Source organism: Rattus norvegicus, chromosome 2 (assembly GCF_036323735.1).
Source record: "Rattus norvegicus strain BN/NHsdMcwi chromosome 2, GRCr8, whole genome shotgun sequence".
Classification (NCBI taxonomy): domain Eukaryota; kingdom Metazoa; phylum Chordata; class Mammalia; order Rodentia; family Muridae; genus Rattus; species Rattus norvegicus.
The window spans coordinates 165,202,218-165,215,187 of record NC_086020.1 but is presented as its reverse complement, the minus strand read 5'-3'; the positions used below and the strand labels follow the sequence as shown (position 1 = coordinate 165,215,187).

General features: G+C 35.6%; 1 long non-coding RNA gene and 1 pseudogene across 1 annotated transcript in view; one reads left to right on the top strand and one right to left on the bottom strand.

Annotated features, from left to right (window-relative positions):
- The window catches only part of LOC120100851 (uncharacterized), a 43,573-nt gene that overhangs the window by 13,863 nt on the left and 16,740 nt on the right, over window positions 1–12,970 (bottom strand). The gene's annotated exons all lie outside the window — the stretch shown is intronic.
- On the top strand, window positions 10,158–11,228 carry Vdac1-ps8 (voltage-dependent anion channel 1, pseudogene 8; annotated as a pseudogene).

Here is a 12,970-nt window from a genome sequence, read left to right as displayed (position 1 = left end):
ACTTGGAGAGGAAAGAATTTACCTGATTTGCATATCATGAATCAAAATACATTAATGGAAGCAATAGCAAAATCCAAAATAGACAAGAACCTGGACATGAACTTGGGTAGAGGTCAGGGAGGAATTTTGCTTCGTGAGTTCATTTTTAAGGCCTGATCAGTCTACTTTTTAAATAGAATCCAGAACCACTAGCCCAGGGTTAGCTGCACACATAATGGCATAGGCACTCCCTCATTAATTAATAATTATGAATATACCTCACAAGAATTTTACGCCCAGTCTTATGGAGACATTTTCTCAAGTTTGTCTCCTTTCTCTCCAGTAACTCTAACTTGTATTAAACTCATATAAAACTAGCCATCATACCTTCTTCACAAGAATGCACTAGATTTTATAAGGATAAAACTCGACTTTCATCTCCACTTTAAAACTTAGGCTTCTCCCACATTTTTATTCATTTTTGGGAAGTGAACTTTATTTTTGCAATTATATGAACAAAATTGACCTTGAGTATATATTCTGGAATCCATTATTTTTTTAATGTTTCATAGTCAAGCCATCTTGGAATCTCTTTGTTACACTAAATGTATTTTGTTCACCTAGACTCCACCAGGGGTAATCTGTTCAAATTCCCTATATGATCAGTCAAAAGTGTGCGTTTGCTTCTCTATACCCTTTTTCAAAAGAAAGAGGGAGAGATGAAAGTCAAAGCATTGTGATCCTTAACACAAAAGCTTTCAATGGCTTTCTGGTTTATTAGAGTAAAGTTCAAAATTCTTCATTCAGCTGTGAAGTCCCACAAGATCTGGCCTCACTGCAAAGTTGACAAGCAGCACTTCGCTAAGGACTGTTCATTAGACATTTTCGTTTTCACTAAACTTTTACTAGTGTCTTGTACTCTGCTTGCCACTCTAGGTGTTCCTTACTGGAATATTCTGACTTCCTACAGAATTGGTAGTCTTTGTTTTAGTTGTTTGGTGAACCCTAATCCCCAAGGCTTTCTGTGTGCATATAGTTCAATATGTATGATTTATTACCACTTGTCATTTATCGTTTCCCAGTAAAGCCATTTGTGATGCTTCCAGATACTACAGCAACTTACACATTTCCTTTTATTCACCATCCATTGGTGTCTTTAAAAATGCAGAGGTTACAAAAATGTATTAGCATGTCTAAAATAAACGTTTGAGGTCAAATGTAAGTTTACTTCACTCACCCATTTTTTTTACTACCTAAAGTTTGTCCCACTGATACCTATTACATACACCTTGGTTACCATAAGGACAAAATCTATATTGAAAATTCACAGATTATAACTGGGACCTCTTCATAACTATAACTATCAATCAGGAAGTAAAAATGAGTTTTCATTAATTATGACACAGACGTAGAGGTATGAATAGTTTGTGAGCTGGTTTAATATGCTGTCAGAACTCTCTCAGAGATGTACAGATGCACAACTAAAGAATTTGATGACCTTCCTCTGTAAGTTTCCAGGTAGAGCAGTATTTGTTACATTTCTTGTTGCAAACAAAAGATTTGGCAAGTAGCACGTTAAGAAATGGAAGCTTTATTCTGAGTCCAGAAAATACATTCTTCCGTAAACAGTACATTTAAAATAAAAATTTTAATATATACTTTCACTACATATCTCCACATATGAGGTGATACTATGCAATTGTCTTTTCCAGGCCCCACATCTGGCTTATAGCTGGAGGCAGAGGCCCTGTTCCATAGTTTTCTGACCAGAGCAACAGCGGCAGCAGTTGGTAGCCATCTGGTCTTTCTGCTCATTTTTTCATGTTCTTCATGCTAGCTGGGAACCTGTTATGAACTCTGTAATGGTTTCTTTTTGAGCTATGACTGTCAGTATTCTTGAAATAATATATTTTTATATATTTCATAATATAAACGTATTTTACCACATTTATGTAATTATGTCTCATTAAATCATTTACTATCAATAGTACCTTTTATATATAAAAATAATATATTAAAGTCTGAAGCATTTCAGTTAAATGGGAAACATTATAAACTTGTTATATTAATTAATTTACTTATAGTTATCCTAATTTGTCCTTAAATTATTACATATTACATTTGATATTTCTAAAATGTACATTATTTTAAGTTCATTTTTATGCTATGACTAATCAAATAAAATATTTATTTTGTCTAGAATGCTGATGCTATGGATTTTATATAACCTTATTCTTACAAACTTCATATTTTTATTGAAAAATTACATTTGCTAGTAACTAAGTTTCTTTTTATTTACATGGCAGATCTAGCAAATCTTTCAATAGAAGTCTTGATACATTAATTCATCTTATGAGTAATAATATATTTCAACTGACATAATATTCACAATAATTGTTTCCATATGAGTGATTACTTATAATAAAAAAAAACTACATATACTCTCAACTCATCTATTACATGCACACAGACAGCAAAAGTAATAGTGAATTTTATATTGAACTAACATCTTTTCAAGGCAGGAGTAACAATATTTTTTTCTCATTGATGAGTAAAGTCCATTGCCTTAGCTACTTATGGTGAAATGTGACTGACTACAAGTTCTTGAGGTTATTATATCCTGGAATCATCACTTCAATTTGCCTGTAGATGGATAGAAACAGGCCAGCTTCTACAAGAATAAATCTAGCCAACTATTTATCCATGTGAATTGTCAAGGTCTAATGTTCTTGTTTTAATCACAATTCTGTAATTGTCTTTAACTTCAATTTAATGAAACAACTAGGAGATAGAATTTGCAATATCCTCAGGAAGACAGTCACTTAGAATCTTACTAACACGGTTCTATATACTGCTGCTCTTGTTCAAGTACTATTAGAGGAATAGAGGATAAAGATGCTAGTAAATATTATTCCCATAGAATTTAAGATAGAGTAGAGGTAGAAAAGTAGTCAAAATTAAGAAAGTCAGATTTGCAAAAAAAAAGTGACATTTAGGAAGAATGAGGGATAGAACTATTTGTGAAAATGTATTCATCAAAAGTGCATGTTTTAAAATGGAGGCATGAAAAAAATACCCCTGTATCATCAATCAAAAGAGCAGAAGAACTAGTGTTAGGGAAGGAGAAAGAAATTAGTTGTACAACATGAGGAAAACAAGACAGTTATGGTATCTGATCCAAGTATATGATAAATGGAGCAGTGCACTGATTCTGCATAGAAATATAGAATACTGTAGAATGTTGGTCATAAAGTTAAAAAAAAGACACAATTGCACAGTGAACATGATATAGAGGTATCCGAGGGAGTATTAATTGTAAACAATTATTGTCAGATGTTCACTGCAAAGGGAGCATGACCAGGGCCATAACCAGTATAAAAAGGTGTGACTGTTTTGTAGAGTTTATGAAGATAGAAGAAATAATTGAATTAGTTAATCAGAATGAATACAAATACCTATTTTAAAAGGCAGGAGATAACAAATTCAGCATATTTCTGGAATACATTGATTAGACTGAACAGGACCAATTGCTCAAAGAAAAGTTTAAAGTGTAAGGGACATTTCAAATGTCAACAGTTTAGCATCTCACTGTGTATGGAATTCACTTTGTGATTTCATTAATATTTACTGTAAAATAAGTTCTCATTTCTAAGCTGAGAACAATGAACTGGGGATAAAGATAATGCAGGAGTGTATTGGGAAAAACTGAGAAAATACTGAGTGTGCTGTAAAATATGAGAAGGCAAAGGTTAGAGAAATAAAAATCATTACGATGTATGTAATGTTGACAATAATCTCATTAATCTGAAATGAGGTTTACCTCAGGGATTAGATAATAGCAGCTAGTGGGCTAAGAAAGGATTAACATTTATAAATAATCCCTTTCCTAAAAGTCTGTCTCAAACTAGCTGACCAAAGCAGAGTGCCTATGTCTAGGTACTATTGCAGAATGATTTCTGGAAGATTTGGTGGAATTCAGTCCTACTACTGCCTATGGAGATATTATTACCATTTGTATACACTGAAGTTGATACATGATGGTGAGCAGAACACCAGGTAATTCTATCTAGTGCTCTGTACATTGTGCAGTTTTTCACACATACTCAAATTCGTAAAATCTAAATCCACATCGAAATTATTCTTACATCTTTTATGTTTTTAGTATATTTATGTCAGCCAATGTTTTGTGTCAGTAATGTTATCCATGGTTTTGTCTTACTCATGAACCCTAGAGTTTTGTGATGATCATATTTCAAGTGCTTATTAATATTTTAACAGTATATGCCAACCTATGTATTTTATGACTTATCAATTTGTTAATGTGTGCATTTATGCTCATTTGCATTCTTTTGTAACATTTGATTCATTTTATGTATTATACCATACTGTATACATCTTTCTTAACTTACTTTTCCTTTATCAGGTTGTGAAAGCTAATCTGGAATTAATATGTAGAATATTGCTCAAGTTCTTGCATGTAAGTCACTATGGCAAAGTCTTGAAACAGTATTAAAGGAATTTCTTATCAATCATCAATACAAGGAATTTCAGTGTTGATTTATAGCTCATCAGAATTATTCATTGATGATGATAAGATTTATAATAGTAACACCAGAAAAAATAATATGATGGATCTGAAGGATGTGCCTATGTAGTTAATGTTGTATAGAAGAAACCCTGACAGAAGACCTTGTCACTATGGAGGTTCTGGTATATTTTATGAATGCCATGTGGCTTCTGTATCTCCTATAAGTTAAGAGTAGAGGAGAGTACATAGGCCAGCATCTTAGAGAGGGACTAGCCAATGGGCTGTGATACCACCCTTAACTAATTACTACAATGACATTCATATATTTCTTCATTTCTTGCAAAAAATGAGTAAATTTTTAGATGCTGCTGTCAGGCCCTGGAAGTCTTCTTTGATATAGTAAAAGCTGTCTTCAAATTACTATGTAGTCAGTGGCATTGTATTTATGAAACCAATTAATTTTGATAGACAACTAATTATTTCATATTTCTCACTATGTATTCTTATAAATAAAAAAAACATTTCCAGTATCTTACTGATATATATTGAAATTAAATTATATACATAAAATAATGCTGAAGTAATGTAATCTATTTTTCTGACTAAAGGAGTTAATAGATTAATGGACATCATTCTAACCTCATAAAAATTTGCTATTCTGTCAAACTCTTATATCAGTTTGTATACAGACAGTCAATATACTAGGAAAATCTTAGTAATTTTAAATCTTTTTTTTATAATTTTATTTTTTATTTACAAATGGTTGAATAAAATTCCATTGTGTATATATTCTATACTAGTAGATCCAAGGGCTCAGTCAGGTTGGTGAAAGTGCACAGAACAAAACAAAAACACATAGGAAGAAGTAAAGTTAAATCAGGAGACAAGAACAAAATCAATGAAATGTGTCACTGCCTATATCCTGGGTGTAAGAATTGACTATTTGCTTTGCAAGATGGTAAATTCAGTAAAACAACAGAAATATTCCTGTATTGTTCAGCATAGCTATAAGCAATCTGCAATTATCACCAAAGACTTCAATTTAAAACTCTGCAATATGAGTATCTTCATAGATCTTATCAGGCTGAATATAATCTTTTTAATTTAGTGTTATTTTAGAAAGAGAAAGTGTGTGTGTGTGTGTGTGTGTGTGTGTGTGTGTGTGTGTGTGTGTGTGTGTTCAGGCATGCATAAAGTCCAGAAGAGGATCCCAGATACTCTGTAGCTAGAGTTACAGGTAGTTAGGAGCCACCACAATGAGTGCTGGGAACCAAGATCAGTTCCTCTGGAAGAGTAGAAAGCTCCCCCAACATCTGAGCCATCTCTTCAGCCTCAATACATTCTTAAGGCAGGTATTTTTTTCTGAACAAACTCCCCAAGTGAATAAGCACCTACAGGAGAACACTATTACTGGCCCACATTCAAAGGCTTTCCCAGCTCATCAGTTCTACAGTCACTCTACAAGTAGAGAAGCAGGCAAGGGAGGATTGACCATCTTTACAAGTTTACCATTCTTTAACTAAAAATATCCAATTTGTTTCAGTGAAATCTTTGAGCTTGTTCTTAAAACCCTTTAAAGTAATTGTTTAAAGCTAGCTGATGTTGCAGCATACATGGTGAATTAGTAGTGATGTGCAACGAACCTCAAGGCAGTAAGTACAGGTGATATTGCTGGTGGTAACCAAGGAAGCTATAAACCATGATGATGGTAAGAATAGTGGTGATAATTACAGAAGTGAAGTAATTCTTGGTTCTAAATTATTCCAATACTCACATAACAGTCTAATTTTCCTTAAAGATACCTCAACCTCAGAGAGAGAAATTAGCACATATAGGAGTGAGGAGTACATACAAGCCAAGACTAATTGTTTCTTTAGAGAGGACACAGTCCCCATGTGACTGCTCCCAGGAGATTTTCTGTATATCTATGTAAACAGAACCCTAGCTCCACTATCATGATGATTCCTTTTTCCTAACGGTACAGACCCTTGCCGTAAACTAGCACTAGATATAAATCCATTTATACTACCTGTTTCTAGCATCTGCTAATTGTTGAGACCAAAGTTTCCAGGGGGCTGGTTGTCACTTCCCTTCCACAAAGGTATTTAATTTCACACTTGAAACCTTTCTTCAAGCTCTTTTTTTGTACAGCGTGTTTCTAATCATGTGCTTCTTTTCCTTCTTCTCCAAGTGTCTTGCTCTGCATGTGTGCCCTGTTCTTATCAACAACATTCCTGAGTCTCTGAAGGTTCAGTAAATACAAAGGTCATAGGAGTGATAACTTATAGGAAGCATATGGTGTGTGGTTGTGTTTTTATATAATTAAAAGGCTGCAGAAGTGAGAGTTTTTAAGCCAGGCTTTGTAGACTTTCTTATTCAAGGATTCTATCATTTTCACAGCACAGGATGATGTCCACTCTATCCTTCACAGATCAAAACAGTCTAATCTAGGAGAATAGTTATTCATGGAAGATTTCCTGTATTCATATTGCTTCTAGAAGCAGGTTTAATTCAAAGGGACTTTGTAGGATTTTCTTAACCATTTGTACCTAGAAAATAATTGATCTTTAATGATCATCAATAATAAGTGAAATATTTAAAAAATAGCAGATGTTTCAAACACTTAGTATAAAACTAAATTCACTAAATTTAGTTCACTAAATTCACCAATAATAATTTAACATGAAAGGTTATTTATCTACATGCATTTTCCTGTCTTCAGACCACAATCTAAGGACTTAAAAACTTGTTCTTGCACCTGAAAAATGCCAGAATAAAGGAATTAAATGATTAACAGTTTTTAAATCCTAAACAAAGGTTTACAAATTGTTTTATTTTGGACACAGATTGCATAGATTTGACACATTAAGAATAAACTTGGAGTCACTAATAATGCACTGAGTACTAATTAAGGAAAGAAAGAAATCAAAACACTTGGTGTCACTTAACCAAAAGACAGCCCAGATTTGAAATCCTGACTCTCCCCATGTCTTCTGCCATTTCTGTCTGTTATATATGTCTGACTTTATGCCTGCCTGGAGGCTCTTATGAAACTGTCCTTGTGTGTCTATGTTTCTGTCACTAACAAAGGACTTTTTTCTCTCTTTTATTGAAGAGCAGAGAAAGTATCACATGGGGAAGGAATAAGCTATACTTTACAGAAATCTTTAACGTAGCTTTACAAGGGATCACATCACTGACTCCAACTGAAGACAAAGGACCCATATAACAGCATCATTTTTAAACAAGTAACATGTAAGTGTTTTGTTCAACATTTGTGGTAGGTGTTCATTTTATAAGACTGTGTTCAGCCTACTTTGTGTTTCCAGCAAATGATTATCAATACACAAAACAATACATAATACATGCACATAATGCAAACACATATGCATTGCTCTTGGATCAGGCATAGAACAGTAATAACTTATGATCATAGCTAAGACCGAATGAACTCCATGTTCTTAGAGATTGGGGACAGAGGGTTGTTTCATTTCATTTTGTATGAGCATTTTTTCATCTTGTTTGGGTCTATTTGTTTGTTTGTTTTTATTTGGGGGTTTGGTAGGTTTTTGTTTGTTTTTGGTTAACTGCTTTTTGGGAGAGAGAACATGAAGTTGGGCAGGTAAGCAGGTAGAAAGGATCTATGAGGAGTTGAGTTAGAATAAAAACACAATCATAACACATTGTGTAAAATAAATTATTCCTCAAATATCCTCTTGTGTTAGACAATACATTTCCTTCTTAAAAAATTTAAAAATGTTGGATAGGCTGTACATTTCTACTAGAAATCAGTTATAAATCCTAAAAGTTCTGAGGTAAATAAGTATGAAGAAGGATTTCTGAGAAAATGTATGTGATAGAGAGACTTGAAATCAAACTCATTTCTGCTGTTTCTGGTTTCTTCTTTTGATGCTCATTTGAAGCCTCTAAGAAATGAGTGACTTGGGAAGGATGTGTTCTCCACATCTTAGGATGTGCATAGAAGAGGAGGAATGCTGAGTAACAATTTGTCATTTCTTAGATTATTGAAAAGCTCAGATTACATGTTATCTGAAGTTATCCAGGTCTTAAGGAATTAATTAAAGAACTATGACTTTTGGTCTTTTCAGTGTTTGTTAAATTCTATTGTTTTGTTGTAGCTTTTCTTTGTGAATCATTTCATCATCTATTAAAAATAATTTATTAAATTTTGGAGCTATATGAAATATATTGAAAAATTTATTGTGCTTTTAAAAATCAGAGGTACCAACATGTATTGTGGTTATTATAGATTCAGATGAGCAATAATGAAACAACAAAAAATATTAAAAAAGAAAAAGTCCATTATATATAATTTCTTATTTAAAAAATATAATATTAGTTAGAATTTTTTGTATATTGGCATTGCATGGCAATGCATTATAATAAAATATTCCTTATATCGTAAGAGATGAGAACTTTTGAATGACCCACAGCTAGAGGTAATAAAACACCTCAACATCACTTAAGATTGCTATTCTACTGTGTACTTAGACTCTTTGTTTAACCTGAATTTAAGAAAACAATGTAGGAATCGAACTTACTTGTATCCATATAATGAACTTTTACACTAAGCTAATGTATAGCGGTAGTAATTTTAAATCTTAACATTGTTGTAATAAGGTGGATTGCATTATCATTGGATGGAAATGGAGTTTTCTCTAATTAATAAAAAAGGCTTCTTTCCTATAGCTACTAACCATATATATTTTCTCTACTGGATATTTGTAGATGCTGGTTGTTTATTTTGTACCTATTTGTTCTTTTTACTTTGTGTATTTGGTTCATTAAATTATTTCATTTATCTGTGTCACATATGTGGGCATCAGACCACACTCTGAAAATCAATTCTTTTTCCACCAAGTGGAACCAAATGGATCAGTCTTTTGGCATAAGGCTGGGCTATTGGTATCTATATCTGCTGAGACTTCTTATTGTCAATTTTATTTATAGAATAGCAAATTTTCTTTGCATGTATATGTGACAATCCAGTAGTTCATATAAATGACACATATCTTCTGTAGGGATGGAAAATTTTCTCACAGTTTAAGTATCATTTAAGTAATCCATAAACCACATGTCTTAGTTAGGGTCTTATTGGTGTGAACAGACACCATGACCATATAAGTTTTGTAAAGGACAACATTTAATTAGGGCTGGCTTACAGGTTCAGAGGTTCAGTCCATTATCATCAAGGCAGGAGCATGGCATCATCACAGTATCCAGGCAGGCATGGTACAGGAGGAGCCGAGCTCTACATCTTCACCCAAAGGAAGCCAGGAACAGACTGATCACCTCAGGCAGCTCGGAGGAGGGTCTCCAAGCCCACCCCAACAGTGACACACTTCCTCCAACAAGGCCACACCTTCTAATAGTGCCACCCCCTGGGCAAACCATTACACCATGTTAGATTTATCTCATTTGGAAGGGTGTAATTTAAGACACACATGGACACTGTGATATTTTAAAAATTGTTTCCCATATTTTCTTTATATAAGAGCTTTAAGGTTTTATAATATATTTTATCCATTCTTAATGAATATTGATTAGTGGTCAAAAATGAGTATTTCAGGCTATCATTAGCCATGGAAGACACCTTTAGTCACGCTAAGCTGTTCGCCACAACCTGCCGCTGCTCCTGCAGTCACCTCCTCCTAGAACATGGCAGTGCCTCCCACATATGCTGATCTTGGCAAGTCCGCCAGGGATGTCTTCACCAAGGGCTACGGCTTTGGGTTAATAAAACTTGATTTGAAAACGAAGTCCGAGAATGGATTGGAATTTACTAGCTCAGGTTCTGCCAACACGGAGACCACCAAAGTGAATGGCAGTCTGGAAACCAAGTACAGATGGACCGAGTATGGACTGATGTTTACTGAGAAGTGAAACAGAGACAACACCCTGGGCACTGAGATCATAGTAGAAGACCAGCTTGCTCGTGGACTGAAGCTGACCTTTGATTCATCTTTCTCACCTAACACTGGGGGGGGGATGCTAAAATCAAGACAGGGTACAAGAGGGAGCATATCAACTTGAGCTGTGATGTGGACTTTGACATCACTGGGCCCTCAATCCGGGGTGCTCTGGTGCTTGGTTGTGAGGGTTGGCTGGCTGGCCACCAAATGAATTTTGAGACCTCGAAGTCCGCAGTGATTCAGAGCAACTTTGCAGTTGCCAAAAGATGGACGAATTCCAGTTTCATACTAATGTGAATGATGGGACAGAGTTTGGTGGCTCCATTTACCAGAAAGTGAACAAGAAGTTGGAGACTGATGTCAATCTCTCCTGGACCGCAGTAAACAGTAACACTCACGTTGGAATAGCAGCCAAGTATCAGGTGGACCCTGATGCCTGCTTTTCGGCCAAATTGAACAACTCCAGTCCGATTGGCGTAGGGTACACTCAGAACCTAAAACCAAGTATCAAATTGACGCTGTCAGCCCTTCTGGATGGCAAGAACGTCAATGCGGGTGGCCACAAGCTTGGTTTAGGACTGGAATTTCAAGCATAAATGAATATTGTACAATCGTTAATTTTAAACTATTTTGCAGCATAGCTACGTTCAGAACTTAGTGTACTTTTTAATGTTTTATGTTGGGGATGCGAGAGTTGGTAAATGTCAAGTTAGACCTCTAGGTTAAGGATGATTCGGCTTTAAAGTGTTTACCATTTCAGAGGTACAGCAGAGACTCCGTTCCAGGAAGGGTCCTTTTTAGCTGTAGGCGTAGGTTGGGAAGGAGCTCCTCTAGAGATGCCGGGCTGCAAGTGAAAGCCGGGAATGTGTGGACCCTTTGCAAATCTGTATCCAGTCCACACATGAAGTTGTGGCTTCCTGAACATCGAACCCCGGTGTCCCAATCCTGTCTGCTCGGAAACATGTACACACCTACGTGAAAGGGACAGGTTTTTTTTGTTGTTGTTTTATTTTTTAGACAGATGGTCACGCCCTGTTTCCACCGTGCCCTGTTCCCTTCCTAGCCCATCAGTTACCTGTTTTAGTCTTTAGGGTGTGGTTAGCTATTTCTTTTGTGCCATTTTAGGGTGGAGAGGGTGGACATGATGGAGCCAGACATTCAGGACTTAATTCTTTCCTGTGTTGTGGGGTGGTTTTCTTTCTTTCTTCTATTTTTTATTTTAATTCCTTTTTTCGCCATTGCACCGGAGTATGAAATAGCTTCTGGGTTCTCCAGGTCAAAGCTGGGTGGGTGATTGTGGTCACACCCTGACAACACTAGGGATATCAACTGACTCCTCTTGTAGCCACACCTCTCTTTTTACCAGTTTAACGGGTACATTATAGACTCTTCCATTTTGTGTGGAATTAGCTCCACCCCTTCAAATGCTGTAATTAGAATCACTTAAAATAAAACTTGAATAAAATACAAAAAAAAGATACATTCAGCACAAAATAAAAAATTCCTTTCAACAAGCATAACTGATTGCATCTCACAATATAATATGAATAAAGAAAAAGAAAAAAAACCCTATGACAATGGTAATATACTTATTTATCCTCCAGTCTCTTAAGAAAACATGCCATTTTATCATTTGAATGTAAATGTTTGTGTTATTTGTCACACATTTCAAATGCTTCTCCAAAACCAGGCCTACTTGGTGAATTTAGTTAAAGATTTTGAATTTACAGAGTTGATATATATTTCCTTATTAGGTCAGTTGACATACCAGGCTTTCATATTTTCAACACTGCTATGACTGATTTTAGCGTGAACTATTTATTACAAGAGTCTGTCAGCCTTCACACCAATGATCCTGTCATCACTGATGAGTGTTGTTCTAACTCATCCTTTTTTATTTATTTATTTACTTGTTTGTTATTTGTTATTTTATTTATTTACATTTCAAATGTTATCTCTCTTCCAGGTTTCCCCTCCTCAACCTCCCTATCCTAGTCTCCCCTGCTTCTATGCGGGTATTCCCCGGCCCCACTCCCTCCTGCCTCCCTGCCCTGGCCTTCCATTATACTGGGGCATTAAGCCTTCACAGGATCAAGGACTTCTCCTCCCATTGATACCCAAGAAAGCCATCCTCTGCTAAATATGCAGCTGGAGCCATTGGTCCCTCCATCTGTATTCTTTGGTTTGTGCTTTAGTCCCTGGAAGCTCTGGGGGTCTGGTCGCTTGATATTGTCATTCTTCCTATGGGGTTGCAAACCCCTTCAGCTCCTTCAGTCCTTCCCCTAGTTCCTCCATTGTGGTCTCTGTGCTCAGTCTGATGGTTGGCTGCAAGCATCCACATCTGTATTGGTCAGGTTCCGTCAGTCTCTCGGGAGACAGCTGTATCAGTATTTTGTCAGCAAGAACTTCTTGGCATCTATGCGCAATGGTGTCTGGGTTTGCTGGCTGAGTATGGGATGGATCTCCAGGTGTGGCAGTTTCTGGATGGCCTTCCCTTCAGTCCCTGCTCTACTCCTTGTCACTGTATTTC